The 18,200-nt window shown below is 40.2% G+C and overlaps 1 protein-coding gene across 5 annotated transcripts in view; it reads left to right on the top strand.

The window, feature by feature from the left end:
• The window catches only part of SLC23A2 (solute carrier family 23 member 2), a 57,917-nt gene that overhangs the window by 234 nt on the left and 39,483 nt on the right, over nucleotides 1–18,200 (top strand). For 2 of the 5 annotated variants that reach the window (XR_005933861.1, XM_030035459.2), the window contains exon 2: nucleotides 14,912–15,015. The exons of 1 other annotated variant lie outside the window; for it this stretch is intronic. The gene's annotated coding sequence lies outside the window, so the exon portion shown is untranslated. Of the gene's footprint in view, nucleotides 1–8,130; nucleotides 8,151–9,675; nucleotides 9,760–14,911; nucleotides 15,016–18,200 lie in introns of those variants that run through there. 2 more of the 5 variants (XM_041128505.1, XM_030035462.2) reach the window with 2 other exon arrangements.

Raw genomic sequence — 18,200 nt, 5'->3', positions numbered from 1 at the left:
CCGCGGTCGTTGCTCTCGCCTCCCGCCCGCTGTCACCTCCATCCCGGCCCCCCGCCGGCGCCTGAGAGCCGCCTTCCATCCCCAGACAGCCGGGGCTCGCCCCTTCCTCCTTCCCGGGGAGGTGGGTCGGGGCTCCCCGGCAGCCTCCACCATGTTGCCCGGCCGCCGTTCACCTTGGCCGCGCGGCTCCTGCCCCTCCTGCGCCGTCCGTACCTCTCCCCCCTCTCCCTTTTATTTTCTGTGTTGAAACCCTTCCACGTTCTCCGTGCCGGCAATTTTTTTGGCTCGGCATCGCCTCCAGCCCGTGCTGGGCGGAGGGGAAGGGGGCGCCTACCCGGGGCATGGCCTGGGCGGCCGCGGGACAGGGGGATGCCTGAGGTGGGCACCTGCGGCGGGATCACCTGCCCTGCGAGGCAGAGACAGGGATGGGGATTTATCCGTGGGTGTGGGGGGTGGTATTGTCTCTGTTCCATTGAGATCACGTCTATTTTTTAATTTTTTTTTCTTTACTCTGCAACAAAATGGGTGGCAGAGCCGTAAGCTTGCAAATGGGATGGAGAAATGCAGGTTAAATTCTCCCCTGGTCCTGAAGGGGTGGCCTCGCTTTCTTGTCTGATCCCGTTCTCGTGATACGCTTTGAGGTTGGGGTTGTTTTTTTTTTTTTCTCCTTTTTATTTATTTGCTTGCTTTTTTGGTTGGATTTTTTTTTTTTTCAGTGCCGATCGAGACAGTAAATATTTCCGTTTTCTGCTTTTGGTTTGCGAGCCCCGTTCGGTATCATGCGTGGTTTTCTTTTGTTTTAAGGTACGTTTTGGGTAGAAATAAGTGATGTAGGTAGCGCAGAGAAATGCCCAAACAAAGCTTGTTGAAAGCCTTCGATTAGGTTTCTTTACTTAATGGATAACGACTACCTACCTATACTGTGCATTTCTGTTGTTAGTGGGTTTTGCCTTTTTTCGTAAAAGATGGGAATGCAGGCAGAGGCTTGTACAGTTTCATTCCTGTCCTTTCATTTTGGAGCCGTCATTGTAATTTTGTAGACTGGGAAGACAAACACTTAACGCAGTTTGGGTCTCATGCAGCCTGTCCCTTAACCTGGCCAGGTAAGTGCAGGCAGGGGCTGACCCCAAAAGGGAGCTGCAGGCAGAGCCAGTAGAAGATTCTGGCAGGAAAGGGAAATCCCCAGATATATTTAAGACAAGGTAAAGACCTCGCATGTTAATTTTTCCATCTTATCATTTGCTCTATGCAGCTGACTCTCTTAGTGTGAGTTCAGTGCCAGGTAAATGCTGGGCTCCCTGTTGCTGTTGAACTTGACCAGCTGAAATAAAAATACCAAATGCTCCGTTTTCACCGGGAGCTGAGTACGTCTGTGTATCCTCACTGCAGCGCAGTGTTGCCATACTTGAGCAAGCTTTAAATTACCCAGTTTAAGCTTTAAAAAAAAAAAAGGGCAAAAAGCTGGTTTGGGTAGTGGTTTTACTGGCAGCTGGAGTTTGATGCAGGCTGTAAAACCAGGCGGAGAAGCAGAACAAATACTGGAGCGATTAGCTACTGATGTGCTGCACACTGCCAGAGCTAGACTTAATGCTGCACACCTTGATCTGCCTAGTGATTTCACTATAGATAAAGGATCATTGCAACAAGTAGCTCAGGTTAGTAAACTGGAAAATAATCCTTGCGATATGTAGAGCAATTGGATTAGTAGTTGATGAGCATTTACAATCCTGCTCCTAGCTTCGAGTCATGATCCAGATAGCTTGAAACTAGAGCAGCATTAACATGGAGATGCACTGAAACAAATTCAACCTTGGGCTAGCAATGAGGTTAAACAAGCCCTGAGATTTTTATCATGGATTTAAACAAGCCTTTGGCTCTAGTAAAGATGCAAATAGGAGTTGAAAATGTCTTGTCAGAGCCCTTGGGGATAAGGGAAGGAGTTAAGACTGCTATTCTCAAGGGTGGGTTGTGCTCCTGCTGCTCCTTAACAGGCCGAGTTCGTATGGTTTAAAATCCACCCTAATCTGTCACTTGTCTGTAAGCCCTGCTCTTAGCTAGGTTTAGATTCGGTGAACCGCTTTCTCAAGGCACCTGGCTTTCACATTGAGTAGATGTAAGGAGCTGGATGGAAATAAGGTTCTCTGAGTACGGGCCTCTTGCTCATTCTGCGTCTTCGGTACGGAAACAAATCTGAAGGAAGAAAAAGCTTTTCAAATAGTAGGATAATTTGGGCTGCAGGTCGATGAATGTTTCCTTTGGTGACAGCACCAATTTAAGCAGCCCCCATCCATCACTGGCTGTGCACTCCCAGCCTTGCAGTGACCCCTCGGTGGTGCTGGTACCCTTGTATGGATGGCTGCTCAGTCAGTGAGGTCAGGGAGCTTTTTTGGGTTACCCCACAAAAGCCTTGCTTTTATATTGAAGCCAGATCTGTTTGGAGAATTTTTACCTGCTCCTTCCCCTCCCTGAGCCATGGGTAGAACTGTGTGTGCATCCGTAAAGCCGTACAGAGTGGTATATACGTATGGGTTTTTTTTAAAGACTGCTAATATGAGAATTTTTGTCTTTTGTAGTTGAAGCTAACCTCGAGTTTAATTCCAGTGGAGAAATAAAAGGTCATGTCTTTGTTGGTATTAGTTGGTTGGAGACTCTTCAGGGGGAGCTTGAGATAATGGCGGTGTTTGAGGATTTTTTTTTTTTTTTCCTCCAACAGAAAACTTTATGACCGTGGATTTTCCCCGCATTTGTTTAGAAGACTCTGTAGGAGATGCTGCATTTGTATGCAGTTACTATTTCAAAGGTTTTTAAGTTAAACCAAGTTGAGTTTTCTTTCTTTGATTCTGTCACTATGTTTCTATTTTTTTTTCTTCTTGGTATAGCCAAATCTGTCAACTTCCTCAGTGTAATGGACTTTCTTATTGTGCTATGAAGTGGCTTTGTTGTGCTGTTTAGGTTGATTGGAGACGGTTGGAAAATAAATGGGTGAAACTTCACCCATCTTCAGTATGGATTCCTCCAGAAGTGGCTGTTAAGCTGCTCTAATGACCTAATCTGCACTGCAGCAGTTAACCTCTTCTGATCCTAGTGTTTACAGGGGGAAGTCAACTGGCATGCCCTCGGGAGCTATTCCAGTTCATAGCAGATTACAAACCAGCGTCCCATGCAAGGTGATTTTTGGAAGATCTTGTTCTGCTGTAGCTGTTCCTGTCAGTGTCTTTGTGTGAACCATGTAAGAAAAAAAAAATAGGAAGAAAACTCAAGCCCGAAAAGATTCTGTGGGCCCATTTCTTCAATAGATTTATTTTACTTTTGAACACTTCTTTATGCATTTTTCCTTACAAGAGAAAATGCAGATGGCTTCACAGAACAGTTTTTCCTCCACTGAAGATGATGGTTCATGTATTGCTTGAAAAATTTATTTGTATCAAGTGTTCTTATTTACGAAGCCTTAGTGGTCATCATTAAATGGTCTGACAGCAGTTACAGTGTGTTTTATTTTACTTAAAAGCTGTAGGGAGAAAATAATGACAGTCAGGATGAGTAAAAAGAGATGCATCATGATGTAGTGTAAGGCAGGAATAAAATAAATCATTTAAAATGAAAGCTATTTGCCGTGTTCTCTAGCCATTCCCAGGGGTGAAGTGCATTAAGACATTGTGCTAACTTCATGGTACTGCACATAACACTTCTATCAGTACTGGGGAGCATATTTTCTTTATGGCTAAATATTTCTAGTTGTTATGAGCCATCTTATGACAATGTTTATTTGAAGGCAGAAAAGAAATCTGATGATATTTGGCCATTTTCAGGTTATGGGAAGGAAATGTCTGCTATTTGAATGTTCTTCTGTTAGAGATGAATCTAAATGTGGATTTCTTGCCATGGTAATTTGGCCATGAAAAGAGTAGAACTACCTCCCTGGGAAAGGGAATTGGGGTGTTGAAACATAGCTGGCACTTGATGGGGAAAGGAAGTAGGAGGGAGAACTAGGCTTCTAGTTAAGAAGTCTCCTGCTCTAGTTTTATTCCTTGCACTCAACATTAATCTTGGCCAATTCTGTTGCCAAACATAGCAATAAAAATGTGTATGGCATCAGAAATACAGTGTGCCTAGTGATGCACCATGCGTCTGCCATGGTTTTCTAATCCAGTGTGCTCTCAGAGGTTTCATGACTTATTTTTTGGTACTGAATGTTGTCATCAGTCTAGTAAATAGTGAATCATCATTTGCCTTGGGCCTGCAGAGAGCCGTGACTCTTTTCTTGGCTGTGCCGTGGCCCCAGAGTAGAGTTGGGCTGATTGGGGTTTGAAAACTCTGGGTTGGTTTTGAGAAGGACAAATTGGCGGCCGAGGTTCCTGCCAGGCTGTTGCGAGGAAGTCCCAAAGCACGCGTTTTGGTTGTCTCCAGCCTACGCAGCGGGAACATATTGAAATACTCTTTGTTCCTATCCAACAACTCCATTTTATCATTTGCAGAGGAATGGCTGGGCTTGAGGTAATTGTAAAACTACTTTTTAACGGGTTTATAATTAGAAATTCAATGATCTAAATCTCCTTGTGTCTCAGTTCTCGGGCCAGAAGATGGAAGTGCTGGTTATGGAGGGCCAGGGGGAATGCAGTTACCATGCAAGTGTCTGGTCTTACTTTTTTTTTTTTAATTATTTTTTTTTAAAACTGCTTCAGGAGAGAATAAACTTTGTCCTATTCAGGCGAAAGGGAATTTCCAGAATTTCTTCTCACCACGTTCAGGCAGCCAGGTTATTTTATTCTTCCCCCAAAACCTACGTCACTAAGCACGTAGTAAAATTGATGTGCATTGGTAAGAGTGTGTCATGTGCACCTTAGAATGATGGTATAGCTGGATTTTAGCTTGCATATTATGGGGACTGATAAATCTTTCTCCTCTGAATGAGAGATGTTTTGATCTTGTACTTGCGTCAGCAAAATGCCTGAGAAAACAAGCTCTGTCTGATAGTTGTATTTTTAGGAGCAGATGGGAGCAGATTAGTCCAGTTGTAATTGTGTTTGAGTAGCTGTTTCAGCAGCACGGTACCTGTGAGTATTTTTGAACTTTCAGGCTCTGTGTGGTATGAAAGCAATAACTGAACTTTTTTATGCGTGTTTGGATTTAACCAGGATTTGCTTGTTATCTCCTTTGTGATAAAAGAGATTGTTTTCATTCGGTACCCGTTTCCTTTACACTTGCTTTAGATTAAAATTGCTTGAAGTATGGGCTCAAATTAGTATAAATGGTGAAGGAGAGATTGAGTCACCATTATTTTGTTTTTGACTGTTTTGAAATGTAATGACTCACTGAATGGATTTCAAATGGCTGCGTGTCCCCCAAATTTGTTGTCTGAATTTATTTTTAAATCGAACTATTGCAGTGCTTGTGTCATTGAACAGTTGGCTGAAGCATTTTGAGAATGCATGGTAGACAGCAGCACTGGCGTAGCAGGAAAGTAAGTAAAAAGCGACTTCAGGGGGGTTTTATGCACTTAGATTCCTGAGCATTAACCTCGTGTGTTGATGCTTTGAGTAGTTTGGACTCTAAATGTAGCAACGTGTTTTAATTGTATATATTCTTATTTTGCTTGGCCATGAAATTGCAGCCTACGGCAATAAGGCCTATTTTAGTGGTATGCTGGCTATTGGTACACTTGTAAGATTGTAAAAGTTGGGAGAATAAAGTGCGGTTCGGAAGCTTTAATAGGAAGGTACCTTAAACACTCCATCTGCTAAGTGTGCTCTTAGCTGTGTTTATATGATGAGGCGGTTAATGTGCTGTTAGTGAATTTATCCCAGTCTTTCAGTGCTGTGCATGTCGTTGTTGACCCGATGTTAGCAATGGGAAAGAAATGCTGGAAATCTTTGACCGCTGGGGCCTGCCCTTAAGCACATCTTTACAGAGCGGGCTTTCTTTTCTAGCCCAGAAGTAGCGATCTGAAGGGTTTCTTTTTTTTCTGGCCTTGTTCCTTTTATCACTTACCTGTATTGTCTTGTATTTAAGCATATAGCTCAGTGTTGTGGTTTTGTTGTGCTTTTAAAGAAAAAAGTGTGTATATGTTCTTATCACTATTCAAGTTCATATAGAATATCTCAAAACCAGGCATGTGACTCCATGTCACGACTTTCACTTTTTATTTAGAAGCTTGGAATGGAAATAAAATGCTGCACTGCAAAGTTAGCAACTTCTTTCTTATTTTGTGGGCTGAATAAAATGAAAGCATCCCAGAGCTAATAGTGCTTAATGGACTGTTCTGTGATAAGGTTTGAATTTCCATGGAGTCTTTGAATCCTAATGGCAGGAAAATAAATTCTTAAACTCTGCAATTTTTGCTGTGTTTATTACTTGCCCTTTGTGTGGGGAATCCTGTATTCAGACCCTTACCATACCTGAGCAAAGAAAACACATCCTCGTTTTTGCAGACGATGTACTCTAAAGCACATCCTTGTTTTTGAAGACAATGTACTCTAAAGCACCAGCAGTTTAACAAGTTATAGCAGCTTTTTTTTTTCCTTTTTCATTTTTTTTTTTTATACAAAATGAATTGTTTGTTAAAGTTGAGCTAGATGTTCCTGATGCAAGAAGCATTTGCTTGGTTGTATTTTAACAGATTGGATTTTTGATAAAAGCTTAAAGAGTACAGTTTCCTGATGAGCATTTCATTGTATGAAGGGCAAACTAAAGAAATAATTGGGATTCAGACTGACCAGAAAGAAATTGGAGCTCCAGGTCCCTATTCTGTAGGATCAGACTGCAAGACAAAATTGTGATATTCTCATACTGTTCTGTGTCCTTTTGTATATGGGAACAATAACAGTTACAGTCGTTAGCTGATATTGGAAATATGTATTTTCATGGGTACGATTTAACTTCGTGTGCAGAATTTTGGGAGATTATGCTGAGCATAATAGTTATTATCAATATAATTTTATAGGGCTCTGTTCTTGTTTATTGAGACTGTTAGACGCTTGTTGGTTACCTCTAGTTTATTTCAACTTACTAGTAGATGCTTTTAAAACTCAAACAAAAAAATTATGTGGAAGAGGGGGTGGCTTTTTTTTTTTAATACCCAAGTGTTGTGGTTTTGTTGTAGTAAGATAGTGTATCTATTTATTTGCTCTAGCCAGAAACTGAAAATTGAATGGGAACAGCTCAATTTGTGCTGTATTCATTTCAGAACATAGAAAATCTGGCTTGGTATAAATAATAATCTTTAGTGTTGACTGGCCCTACGGCTTGAATTTTCCTGGATTGCTAGTTGCGTACAGAGGTCTATTAAACTGAGTCGGCTCTTACGAGTCGGGCTTTCAAACAGGCTGACGTTTTCATTGTCCATCTGTCTTGTTTGCAAATATCCGAAAAAGCAAAGGATGGAAGCCTGAGCTGTTTCGGAGACGATACGTGATCCTTCTCGTAAAAACATAGATCTAAAAAGCCCCTTCTGTAGAAGGGGAAGAACTCCTGTAATCTTGAGCTCTGGGTACTTGTAAACATCCATTGCTAATGAGTCTTCCTCTTCTTTGGAAGGGATCAAAGACATTTAATGCTTTTCATGAAGATGCCTAATAAGGCAAAATTGAATCAAGCAAAGCTGTCAATTAAGCCTTCTATTAAGTTTCTTAGTATAAATGAGCCTAAACCCAAAGTGTTATCTGAGCTCTCCTCCTTGGCTGTTCAGTTTTGGTAAAGATTTTATGATCGGTATTAGCTCAATTTTTAATCTCACTTAGGTGCACTGTTCCTTGCTTTCTAAACCCGCTGAATTGTAGACCGCAGAACAGTGCACCGAGTGTATTAAGATCCGAGTCTAATTACTGTTTTTGTTCTGGAGGCTGTTGTGACAGATAATGTTTTGTTGAATGGCAGGTAATAGATTTATTATGGAGACAGCACAGCATGTGGGTACCTTCAAAGGAGACTCTATCTGTATTGGTCTCTTCTCCTCTTAATTATTCAAATGGAAAATTTTGTTTGAGGGCAAAATGTATGCCTAAATGATATTACTCCAAATAGTATCAGCAAAGAATTCTCACATTTTAAGCAATGCCAATTAAGTAAGAATAATTGTGATTTTTTTTTTTTTTTTAAAGTAGTGCTATACAGACATCTGCAAAAGAGGCCTGAAGATGAAGGAAATCAGTAAGGTACAATATTGAAACCACAGTGTATTGGCTAAAAAAGGGTCGTTTTACTGGCAAAAATCACAAAGAAGTATTTTACTAAATGTTGCCAAAATACTTTTTTGCAAAAGGCATGTCTTACTAAAAAGCTTTCCTTCAGTAAACCATAATTGGCATCAATATTATTATAAGTAATGTGAACTCTGTCAAAATATTACAGTTTTTTGTGCTTTTCTTGAGCAATCAGTTTGGTATTAAGTGGACTGTTCCATTTCTGACACTTCAGTTCGAGAAGAATTCACTTAGCCTTCTTTAACAGTTTTGTTGCTTGTAGGGATATTTGATGCATTAATATGTATTTAATGCATTCTTAATTAACCGCTTACGTATGGAGAAAAATCTTCAAAGCTATTGGACTAAATTACATCTTGCATCTCTACGTGGTAACATGTTATGTGACGTACAGGTTGGATGTTAGCTGGGTTTCAACAGGTCCTAGTTACCTCCTGTCTCTACTAATTGTCCCTGTGGAGTCAGAGGACTGAACCGGTGGCATCACATTAACTTCTCAAGCCGCAAGCAAGACGTACAAATGCACGTTTATAAGGAAGTAGATGATGATTGGTGTGCATGTAAACACTTTCACCTAAGCCCGTCTGAAACATGAGTACGGGAAGTTAACTAGCAAGTCTGGTTAAACACAAGCCTGTCTCTATAAAACACTTCCAGGCTCGTTGTGAAATTAATAAATTAGTAATTGGTTGGCTTAATGTGTGGGAATCAAATGTAGGATTGCATACAGTTGTTTAGTGTGTGGGCAGAGAGTGAGTAGTGCTGGTTTAACTTAAAAATCATTAATGGCAATGACTTAATTTTTCCCTGTGGCTATGGGAAACCAAGCTATGCTTAATGACCAAAACTCATGGGACAAACAGTTGGTCAACAGTTATCAGTAGTAATAATGGCATCTATTATTGCTAATATAATTAATATTAGCATCTATTATTGCTGTATGGCACCAATAGATGATCTGCTTGTGCGCCTTGCCTTTTGCCAGTTCCAGTAGAAGGAAATTCTCTTGCCCTTTTGGGGGTTGGCTCCATGTAAGGTCTCAAGGGCTCTAAAACTCAGCATGGTGACAACTTACTTTTGGGAAGGTATTTGAGCAGATGTGTTGGGATTGCACTCGCAGCAGTCAGCGTCTGAAGCCAGAAGATACTTGGCCTGCAGAACTGAGGGTACTGTATAACACAGCAAAGGCTGCCTGCACAAAAGCACACGAAGAATCATGCTGTCTCTCCCCCTCAGGGCTTGGAAGCCTTGAAATATTTCCTCTACAAGTGGTATAAATTTGCAGATTATTCCCAGGAAAGATTTCTTGAAATAATCTTGAAGGAGTGAAAGGTCACTGAGCAAGGAGGGCATAACTGTCCCAACTGGATAATTAAAAAGAAAATTAAAAAGTGTGCTAAGTTTGAGATTGACTTGTGGCCATGCTTTGAAGATTAAAAGGGCTTTTTTCATTTCAGATGAAGGAGGTTGGGATTGGTGGGAGGAGGAGTTGCGGCTGCTGGTGCAGTTGGGCAGTGCTGTGAAGCTGCATTTGCCGTTTGCTTACTGAACCATGAATGAGGTACCAGGATCACTGAACAGAAGTATGGCTGTCTGCTCTTTCCCCCCCTTTTCTAAAACATTTAGTCTTGCAGCTAAAGTTTTCAACCTGGCTGCTCACTATTTAGTGCAGGTAGATTTCTAGGCATCTGAGCAAATGGTGTATTGAGTTCAAAACTGTATGAACGTTTTTTGTATAAACAAGTTTTTCCTTTAGGAAATGAAAGTAACAGCCACTTCAACTAAAGGATAGAACTTTCCATGTTCTCTGCACAGCCTGTAGCATGATCAGTCTGCTGTTTTTTTCTGTACAGAGATTTAGCCCACACTTTTGAAACTATTTGCAGTCACAAAGATAGAGAGAGAGAGAGAGAGAGAGAGAGAGAGAGAGAGAGAGAGAAAGGTAAAACATGAGTCTGCTAACTAAATAGTAACAGCAAAATAATGCCAAAGTAATACCAAAAAATTACAAAATTGCAGCTTTAGCAGATAACACCAGCAGATGTTTCAAGTCTAGACTTAGTATATAAATTTGCATATCCACTCTGTTTTGTGATCTGCGGCATTGAATAGGTCAGAGCTGTTGGGCTGATCATGGGTTTTTGCTCGTGGCTAGAACCCGTGACTGCACCTAGGATGTGCTTCTGTGGTCTGGTGTTTGAGAAATGAAGAGATTGAAGTTGTAGATGTGAAGTCTAATTGTAGAGTTCCCGTTTGTAGCTTATTAGGTGTAGGGTTATTAGATGCTCAGGCTTATTAGGTCAGTTGTGTGTTGTTCCTTTGGCTGAGTTATTGCATACTTGAGTTTGGGCTGTATACTATGGTCTTTTAAGTGTATGTTGAAGTTAACAGCGTTTCCTGGGGCATCTGGGAATACTTGAAGGTAATGATGCTTTAAGGGTTGCGGTCAGCAACCTCGCATGATGCTATGTTGACCAATAAACAGGTTTTACTTTTGTCAGTTCTCAGAAGAAAAATGATTTGAGCTATTGCCTTTAATTACAAGCATACCTGGAGGTCCAGGAAAGATGTAGGCGTCTGACTTAGTTTATGGCCATGGTGAATACAATAGCAGGTCACAAAAAGCACATTCCTTCTCCATTAATTTTTGAAGCACTTTGATCTGTGCCTGTGGAGTGTATGGCTTGGCTTCACTACTCTCTTGTTGTTGTTTTTCCTTGAAAATTATTTCTTATTTCTTGCCCAGAAATCAGCCAAAGGTATTTTTAAAGGCACTTCCATCTTGTAATTACTTCTTCACGTAGAATAACCGTCAGTCTGCTTTGATGTACGTCTCAGACCCTAGATTTTTCTTACAAGTATTTCAAAATACACAGTTGCGGGAAAAGTTCTAAGAAACACTGTCATACAAGCTGTAACTGCATTCAGGATTTAAGAAGAAAGGAAGTTGAGCACAAAGCATTGCATTCTCTTAACTAGAAAAGTGGAATTCGCTTTACACGGACTGTCTCTAGGTATCCTTTCTGTTAGATGAGAGGGATGTACATTTTAATGGGTTGAGTCACGTACAAAGGGTAAGTGTAAGTAGTACCCAGGACCATGCATTGATCATTGAATTAAATGGTAAGCTTTCAAAGCAATTTCAGTAATTCTTTGTGTATACTTGATACAGCATTAGGGAAGAAAACAGTAGATGTTTTCATATTAAAGCATATCTTCTGGTAAGTGCTTTTTCAAGGAATTTATAATTCAGTGGATTTATAAATGTCTCTATGAGATCAAACTTAATGGCTTAGTCTTTCTGCTGTTCCAAGTTGTGGGTGGATCTATTTATTCTACTAGTATGTGATGCGATTTTCTTGTGTTTGCTGTATTATGTTAAGTGTATTCTGGAAGATGTTCATGCAAGTCTGCTGTATAAATTGAATCTTTTCACTGATGGAAAAGATTACATATTGGTAGGAAGAATACTTACATTAGGAGATTGCTACAAAAATGTAGTCGGGAGACTCGTTTGGCCATCATAAATGAGGCATCCTACACCTCACCCTCCTGATGAAACAGGATGTTCTTGCAAAGAAGATGTGCCTTTTTCTGACAGCTGAAGATTTGTGAGGCATCTGCTATGCTGGAACAGGCTTTTTTTTTTTTTTTTTTTTTTTTTTTTTTTTTTTTTTGATATAACTTGTACAACAGAGAACCTCTTCTTAACAGTTTTTTGGTGACTGCCATCAGACTTGCCTTTTTATGTTGTGTGTTTTTCTTGTTATTACCTGGCAATATATGAAGGTTCAAAGGAGGGATTTAGTTACCAGGTGTTTGCGGTCGCTGGGTCATACTTTTACCAGTTTTGATCATATGAGATAACCATTGTGTGCCATCCCTATACACAAGACATGGTTTTCAGTACAGTGGAAATCGGTGACTTCATAGAAGAATTTTGTCCAGACTCTGAGTGCTGCAAAACTAGGGAGGATGGCCTCAGAATAAATATTCAAACTCAGAACGTTGCCTGTAAATCGTCAGTTAGTTTACCAATGTCTGTCTAACAGCAAACATTTGTAATTTGACTAGGGCACTCTGAAGTATTTGTTTCATCCTTAAACTGAACACTGTACATCTGAGAAGAAGGCAAAAAATTGGGTTTCCTCATAATAATCAGAAGTGAACTCCTCCTCAGAGTTAACATTCTCAAGCAAGACAAATTCTTCCATCAGTTTAAATTTCAGATATTAAGCAGGTAATAAAAATGAAGTCTAGCTATGGAGGATCATCACAACAATGCTTCCTGCACTGAAGTAGAGCAAGATAAATTGTCTGCTGTGATTTGACTTCCATCAATAAAGTGCAGCAATACCTAGAGCTTCTCGTCCGTTTATTCCTGCCTGTCTTTCACAGTATTATGGAGTTTGAAGATGCACTGTAAAATATTCCACTGTCTTGAAACAGTAGTCGCAACAGTTATATCTTGAATTAACATTCATCTCAAACGTGGCAGCGATTAAGTACGTATTCACTGCAAGGGATTTTAACCAAACAACCTGCCATTAGATCTGTCCAGACTGTCGATCATGGAAGCTGGGTTTTGAGTGGAGGCATCCAGATTAGTAGGTGGTTTATTTGAACTAAGTTATTGAGTGTAAATACTAAGTAATCAGAAATAAATCTTTTGAATGATTAAATTCTCCACTCACCAGTGATGAACTTTGGAGCAATTAGTTTTAATTGTAAGGTAAATAGAAAAGTCTTGCTCAATTGGATACTTAAGTAATGTTACTTGCACTGAACTTGATTATACTTTGAACTATGATATTCAGGGCAAGCAGTGTTTGAGTCCCTGGCATTGTTTAATGCAACTATTTAAAAAAAAAACCAAAAAACTGGACATTAGAGTAAAAAAGCAAATGATTTATTTCTCTCAAAACCTTACAGTTTTTTCTTGCCATTGATCACTTAGTCCTCTAGCTCTCTGTGAGCACATCAAGTGCCTTGAATCTAAAATAATTTCCAGCATATTCCTCAAAAGTATTGTAGATGAGTAATCTTGCAGGCAGTCTGTTGACCTCTGGCACAGCAGTTTATATTTTACAGTCTTAAAACGTGAGATATGGTGATGCTTCCGTTAAGGGCTGTAAGCTTTCTCCATATTAAAGTTAGAAGATGTTTCTGTTTGTGAAAACATTTAGAATTCAGAAGTAAAGAGCAAAGGAAGGAATCTAGTAATTGGAAAAGGAGCAACTGGAGGAGACTTTCAACATCTCTTTGCAGTGGAGATTAAATGCTGGAACATAATGCGGTTTTATATACGCACGCATTGCATAAAATAATCAGTGGAGATAATTGGCTTTCTTCCACGCATTCTTAGTAAATGATGAATAAAGAGTATTGCACATAATAAGTGTCAGCTTTCAATTAAATGCGCCCTATTCAGTACTTGGTTCTTTGATGCAAGAACAAGCACATGCCGATTTCTGATCTGCTGATGATCTGCAGCTTTCAGGTCTTGACAATTAAGCAAGCAAGCCTTTAAACTTGCGTAACGCTCTCTTTTCTCATAAAGCGAAGGGAGCTAGATGGCGCCATCGGCCTGTCTTTTGCCTCTGCAAATTTGGGTTCAAAAGGTGTGTTTCAGGTAAAGTTGAGCTGTTATTCTGCCTTCGAGGTGGTGCTCTTGGCTGGCTCTCAGTTGGGCCCAAGTGGCAGAGACTCTGCGTATATATGTGGGCAGAAAGCGCCTGCTTTCTGGTGGCCTATTTTAATTATCACTTAATGGCACCGGTTGTAGAAGAAGTGGTGGTGTCTCATTAATACTGCGAGCTTATGATGTATTTGGAGAGATTGCTGCATAATTGCTTCCCTTGTAGGGGAAGGGGATGGTGTACAGACCTGATGGCAAGCAATAACGAGGCAGGGGCTGTGATGCGACGAATTATAAAGGGATGTTTGGAAGTGTAAGGGCAGCCTTAAGACAGTGCTGTCCTGCAGAAAGAGAGGCGGGTCACAGAGAGAACAACAGATTCATGTGGAAGGACTGCATGTTAATTAATGTTTTGTTGTTGTTTCAAGTTTCTCGCTTCTATTCCTGCCTCCCTCTCCGTCTCACTTTGCTTTGTGGCCCTGAACATCGCTTTTATGCAGCATTTTCCATTAGGAAAGCGAATGAGCCCAGCACAAGTTATATTGTGTGTTTTCAGTTCTTGGTGAGGTTGTGGATGGCTAAGCCTTGTCTTAGGGAACAGAGCTTTGAGATCTGGGACCTCCTGAGAACTGGCTAATTGCTAATAAAAATACTTCTGTGCAAGTTGCACAACGGAGGCTCACGGAAATGCTAACTTGGTGGAGAAAATCCCAATCCTGATTACAGCTGTTGGAGTCAGGCATGTTAAATATTTATGCAACTTGAATTTTGAGGGCCCCGGCTGGGTTTTCTCCCTGTAGAAGAGTAGGTTATGTAAAACACTTGAACCTTCTTGTTCGGGTTGATCTGTATGCACTCTGTCTGCTGTTACTCAGAGAGACTGACTCTCCGTTCGCTTACTTTTCGTAACTATGGCAGAGGCGTGTAGTAACAGTTTATGACCGTGTGGGGTCTTCCTGCATTTCAGCCGTTGTGTAACGCGCAGCGGTGGTGATTGGACACAGTACAGTTATACAATGTAGTGAGCCCAACCAGATTATAAAAATCCTCCTTTGGTATGTCTGCATCCTTTCAGGCTGCGGCTTGCAACTCGAACTGTTGCACTGAGCATAGGCTGGAAGAAAGGCAGTGGAGGAGTTGGCTGAGACAGTCTCTAGAAGTTGGTACAGGTTTCTGGAGGTAAGAGCTGCTTTGAATTCAGATGTTAATGGGGATGATTACAAAAATTCAGCTGCTTCAGTATGGGCATTATTAAGGAAGAAAACTGAAACCTGACAAACTCAGGTTTTTAATAACTAAGTTTCAATATCTTAAAGATTTGAGGACTTAATTTTTCATTTAAAAATTGTTATTACTGTAAAGAGAGACTCAAAAATATTTACCCTCTTTCCTGTGTACCTGTAAACTTTGGATTCCTTTTAATTTTTAAAATGGGAGAAATTTATATGAGGTTTATGTAGCAAAAAAAGAGATTTTAAGACTGACCCCAAAAGTACAGCATCTTGGTTAGTTTTTGTAAGTTTCTTGATTTCCAAATCTCTTTATTAAGTTATGTTAAATGGAAGTGAAAAAATTGTTTCAAGACAAGCCTAATAGATCAACTCAGTGTAAACTTTTTCAAGTGTGTAATCAGTTACTGGTTTTATATTGCTTACTGGACTAAAATTGTTCTCTTTCAGCAAGGAGTGAGTATCTGTTTCAAAAGCAGACGTAGGAATGCCTAAGCCTTTGGAAAGGAGCTTCGTATTCAGAGTTGAAAAAGTTGGCACATTACCCTGATTTGCTTAATAAATGGAATTTTTCCTAGATGAGTTTCTAACTTCACCTTCGTTTTAATGTGATTATGGTCTTGGAAAAAAAGTAGCTTTCATCAAAGTGCCAAGTAGAAGTACAAAGCAAGCTGAGAAGAGAACCAGTGTGTGCTCAGGTTTCTTTCTGAATGCTGTGAAGGAGCTTAATGAACTGTGTATTAACATCCATAATAATGTGGAGGTATCTGAATTCTTAGATTATTAATGCTCCGCAGGGAGATTGTAAGGACTACATACTATTATAAATCAAGTTAATGTGTACCATAAACAGTGAGAGAAGTGTACTGTGCTGCAAGTAAGACTATAAAGTAGTGATGTGTTTTATAAAGAACAGTGATACGCTATTTCATTTTTATTTACCTTGAGCGTCATTGCTATCTAGAGAACACTGCAGGTGTCATTTGATAGCAGTCACTTGATGTCAGGCTGTAAAGTTGTTATCTCCTAGATTTTGCTTGTGCTTCTTTGAAATGTAATCTTATAGCTTCTTTTGTATACTTCTTTCTTGGTCTTTCGTTAAGACTCTGTTAATGCAGACCATTGCGTACGCGTTGATGGGAACTCCTATGGAGGGTGGCGCACACATTGCACAGAAATTTGGCAAAATTGTTGCCTATTGGAACAATAAAATGAGAGAGTAATGGGGTGAAAGATGAGCGAGGAACAGCTTGGCCAATATTGTTTTTGACCAAACGCACCTTCAGGTTGACCTATACTTACTGGAAATACTCATATTTCAGATATTTTCGTTTAGAACCACAGCCTAAATAAGCTCTTTTTAATAACTTGATTAACCAAACATGTAGTTCTTGAAAGCTGTGAGATCCTTTGTTAAACGTCTCATTCAGTTAGATTTAAGTCCTCTTCTCAACAAGCTCATTCACACAGGAAGTTAATGAGATTTAGCTAATGTGCTTTAAATCAACGGAAGGTTTGAGCTCGGCATAACTTTCCTGTGCGTCTTTGTGTAGACATGTCCTAATAACGTTGGTCAGTTGTTAAGACATACTATTCTGGATGGCAGTCAAAATACCAACTACTTAAAAATTCATTAGTGCCTACAAAGAAGGAATATGTTTGCGCTTTGAAGATGTACTTTGAAGTGAAGTGAGAAACTAACTCGGGACCGAAACTTCTTAAAGTGCCTGTCAACTCCTGTTTTTTAAAACCTGGTCTAGTGGAAGGTGTCCCTGCCCATGGCAGGGCAGTTGGAACTAGATGATCTTTAAGGTCCATTCCAACCCAAGACATTGAATGATTCTGTGAGATGTTAGGAAGTTTGGCCATATTTAGCAGTACTTTGTTTGCTTCTGCTGCAGGTAAAGGGAAATGATGTCTTTTTGTGTAGTGTTACGTTAGGAATTTGAAGCATACTTTTCAAGTGTGGATGTAGTTTGCTCAAGTGGAGGGGGGAAAATCTCTGTGGCATTTAAGGATATGGTAGCATTTCAGCGCAATTTCATTTCACAGGAAGAAACTGGGTGCAAGAGGCACCTGGTAGAGACAAATCACGAGTATTTTTCAAACCAGAGAGGCTCAGTTTCAAAATAGCCTGAGGAAGAGCTCTACTTAAGACTAAAGCAGGAAGATGTTTTTTACATGTAGCAACAGAAGATAAAGCGCGGGTGCTCTGCAGCTTTTTTCACTTCTGTAAGATGGTCAAAATCCCCTGGAAGGTTGAAAAAATGCCCTTCAGGCACACCTACATATCTGGTACAGTTTGTGGGGTAGAGGACCTCACGGGCACTGTATCCAAGTGCCAATCTGGAGATGTAATACTCGGGGCCAGCACTGTGAAGCAATTGAACTTGTGGTTGCGGGCCTGCAGACAGTACTTTGATTGCATCATGTTAAGTACTTGTTGGGCTTTATTAGCCTCACCGATGAGATACTTGTTGATGAATTCTTTGAAATGGGGAGGACCTTTTTGCTTTGTAGGAAAACATCAAGCAACTTTTTGGACAGCTTGGAGTAGCAAAGTTGCTACTCTTTTGATCCCTTATAATTTGGTCAATAATATTTTAAAACCCCTTGATAATGTACTGTTTCATTTTTAACAATTTCTCAGAAACAAGTTTTGCAGGCTTACTTTATGCTGTTAAATAGCAGATGTGAATGGCTATGGCAGGCAGGCTGGAGAGTGAAAGGCGGAATCTTGTTCTAAGGTTCTTCTAGTATTAAAAATAGCATAACTTGGGACTTGTAGAAGTGAGGACAAGTATAAATACAAACCACAGTGCCTGTAGCTCGCATCTGAGGCACAGAAGACAAGGTGTGTCTAATAACAGGAAGAAGTCTTTGGTTTTTAATACCTTAATGGCAGAAAATGTGTACAGAAATTTTGTGCAACAGGCGTAACTAGAACCAATAGCAATCTGGAGAAAGCTGCTGTTCCATAATTAACTGGGAACTGCCTTGCTTTTGTGTTGAGTTGTGTGTCTGGCCAGGGGTAGCTGTACCCTCTAAGTAAACTTGTCTAATTGGAGCCTCCACAAAATTCCTAAATTGTCTGCATTGCCAGTCTTGAAAGCACAGAAGCACTCCTGTTTCCCT

This window comes from Aquila chrysaetos, chromosome 13 (genome assembly GCF_900496995.4).
Source record: "Aquila chrysaetos chrysaetos chromosome 13, bAquChr1.4, whole genome shotgun sequence".
In the NCBI taxonomy this organism is placed as follows: domain Eukaryota; kingdom Metazoa; phylum Chordata; class Aves; order Accipitriformes; family Accipitridae; genus Aquila; species Aquila chrysaetos.
The sequence above is the reverse complement of the archived record's forward strand: the minus strand, read 5'-3'. Positions and strand labels throughout refer to the sequence as shown.